This window comes from Sus scrofa, chromosome 2, assembly GCF_054392235.1.
Source record: "Sus scrofa isolate SSC_HxYL_T2T_F1_AM1 chromosome 2, Sscrofa_HxYL_maternal_Yorkshire_Landrace_v2.0, whole genome shotgun sequence".
In the NCBI taxonomy this organism is placed as follows: Eukaryota; Metazoa; Chordata; class Mammalia; order Artiodactyla; family Suidae; genus Sus; species Sus scrofa.
This window is the reverse complement of record NC_139384.1, coordinates 160,900,745-160,903,783: the sequence shown is the minus strand read 5'-3', so window position 1 is coordinate 160,903,783 and position 3,039 is coordinate 160,900,745. Positions and strand designations below refer to the sequence as shown.

The window sequence follows — 3,039 nt, the reverse complement described above, 5'->3', positions numbered from 1 at the left end:
GTGCAGACGCGGGAACCCTCGCGGGAGGCGCGGGCTTGGCCGGGCTCTCCCCCGAGAAGGCACTTTGAGCCGAGAGCTGAGGCACCAGGCGCGGGTGGAGGGACGCGGCTTCTCAGAGTCCGGAGGGCGAGGGTCGCGGGGACGGGAAGGCGGTGCTGGCGGCCCCGGGACGCCTTCCCTCCGAAGCCCGGCCCCCATCTCCTGTCCCGCTTCCCCGCCGTTTCCCCTCCAGTCCCTCCCCCTTTCCACCTGACTTACTGAATTTGAAAACTTTTGTGTGTTTTCTCATTTCCCCCTGCTGACATGTAAGCTCCATCACGGCAGAGGCTTCTTTTTTTGTCTGTTCATAACTTAATGAACACTGCCCTCGTGTAGTTCACATTTTTTGTGTCTCGTGAACTTGAGTCTTACTGGGTTTGCAGTGGGGTCACAGTGTCTCCCGTGTTGAAGGGGTCCCTGCTGTGTAGAGACTGGTGCGGGCAAGGAGGGGCGTGTTCCTTGGCGGGGTCGTCTCACCAGAGGGTCAAGTTTATAACCAGCTCTTCTAGAGGAGCTACTATTGTAGGTGTGGTCAGGGCTTTTCTGGCGTTTTGTTTCCCCAGCTAGGGTATGGGCTCCATGAGGGTGTTTATCTTGCTCACAGCCTCTTTCTGACACCTCGTGCACATGATAGATGCTCAGATATTTGTCGACGGCATTACTGAAGTTGGGTGGAGTCCGCGGAGGTGGGAAGTGGAAGAATTTTAGATTTGCTCTGGAAAACCGACAGGTGTGGCGAATGGACTGGTCATTGCGGAATTGCGGCGCAGGGCCCTTGGAACTGCCAGGCTAGTTGCTGGGTAGTCCCTTGTTATCGACTTATCTATGTTTTTTTCTTTTTTTTTAAGGGATGCGAAGTGTGCCTTCAGTATTCTGCTCTTCATCATAGCATGGTTTACTTGGCCCATAGCTATTTAGGTTAAGTTTTTTTTCCTTGCATGTCTGTGCATTGCTTAAGGGTAAAGCTGGCGTCGTTTGCATCTTTATGTTACATCCAAGGCCCAGCTGAGGTCTCTTGTAACGAGTACCTACTGTTCCTTCTGGCTTTAGGAGCAGAGCAGCATGGTTTCAGGAGCAGCTGTGATCCTCTTTCACATATGAGGCAACAGGCCCAGAGAGGCTGGTCAGTTTGCTCAAGGACCCCCACCGAGGATCCAGAGATAGTAGAAATTTGGTGGTCCAGACACTCGGCAGTGTTGGGGAGGGTGGACTTTCAGGTCCACCTTAGACCCATGAGCCTACACTTTGAAAAGACCACCGAACCCAAGCTGACATCCATGCTTTAGCCATTTCGTGAACACTTCTCTTAGCTGAGTTTCACCAAACGTGCCGCACACCTGGATCCACTCATCCATCCGCTTAGGCGGGGCCGGTGTGCTTCTGAGTGCTGCCGTGCGCGAGGAGCGGGGACCTGAGGGAGACGGAGCCTTGGAACAGGAGGAGGGGGGGTTTTAGGGTCAGACCCCACGTGTTCAGGTGCTGGCTCCACCCCTTCTTGAGTTAGTTACCCACCTCTGCGGCTTCCGTTTCCTGAGCTGTGCAGGCTGGGATAACAACCTGTCTCCAGGGGTTTCGGTGAAGACTAGCAGGATAACACCTCGAAAAGCGGTTAGTACTGGGATTGGCTACATAAAGGGCAGAAGGAAAATGTGGAGTCCCTTGTTCAAAATGACCAAGAGGGTAACAGCAGAGCCTTAAACAAGCCCAGGGCCTCGCTAGGCTTGGGGCCTCGTGAGACTGCACAGGTCATGCCCCTGGGTAGCCGTTCGTGGCTCATAGTGCCTGATGCATGGTGAGTGCTCAGTGAATGCTGATTAATTTCCTGGGGCCCCCCCATCTCAAAGAGCAAGACCTACTGATGGGAAAAGGCACTTCACCTCAACATAGCTGCTTAAGGAAGAAGGTGCCACACACGGTGGACCCAGTGGATTGTTGGCTGCTGCTCCAAGATCCACACTTTAAGAGAACACTGACAGTCCAGATGATTTGAGCGCCTTTGTCACTGACGACAGGCAGTGGACTCTAGGTGAAAGCTGACAGTACGGAGTGGCTGCCTTCTAGCTTTGGTGGTTTTGTAATAATTGTGTGGAAGTCATTCCCTCTTCAGCACCAGGGACCCAGGATTTGAGTCAGACATTTCTTATCTAGCTGATAAGAACCACTATGGCTGAGCATTTCCTGTTAATTGGACACTGCAAGATGCTTCCTGTGAATTATCGCATCAAATAGTAGTTGGGATGAAAGTACAGCTCTCCGGTGGTTTTCACAGGTAGGGAACGCAAGAATCAGAGAGGTCAGAGTCCCAGCTGGCAAGCGGCAGAGTCAAGGCTCAAACACCGCCTGGTCTGGATCCAGGCTCCTCAGCCCTAAACCTTACTCTGCCACTGACAGCTGGGTGCCCTGGGCCAGGTTATTTCACTTGGTCTCCGGCTACTTTGGCGGGTGATAGAGTCGAGGGAAGTGAAGCGTGTAGCCTCTAGCAGCGTGTCCAGAGGTGGTTCTGGGGCTTCCCTTACCCCCCAGGCTGACCTGTGAGCTCATACAGTTAAACAGTGTATCTTTTTTGGAGGGCAAGGTGGTAAAACCTGTGAAGCGCCTACAGTGTTGAGAAAATTGTGCGTGGCACCGTTAGGAGACTGCCTGGGACTTGAAGTCCTTGCCTATAAAAATACCAAGTGTGTGTGAGAGGTTTAGCACCCTGGTGGCAGACGCGAGCCAGCATCCTCTTGGTCCCCTCCGTGATGGTTTTACCTGACAGCGGGTGTGGGCCTCCAAGTGCAAGGTCAGGTTAAAGCCATAAAGAGTGTCACCTGGCTTTCTCACCACAGCTCCACAGCTCCCGGAGCCCGAGTGTCATGTACATTGGCAGGGGACTTGATTGACAGCAAGGGACCTCACCCTACAGTGCCTGCGGCTTCTTAGTGACTTTAGAAAGCCATGCTTCTGTCACTTCGTAGCTCTGTGAGCTTAAAAGGGGTCAGCTGCGGAAGCTCTCGGCCA

General features: G+C 53.3%; 1 protein-coding gene across 9 annotated transcripts in view; it reads left to right on the top strand.

The window, feature by feature from the left end:
• Positions 1-3,039, top strand: part of LOC106509605 (uncharacterized) — a 126,443-nt gene that overhangs the window by 322 nt on the left and 123,082 nt on the right. The gene's annotated exons all lie outside the window — the stretch shown is intronic.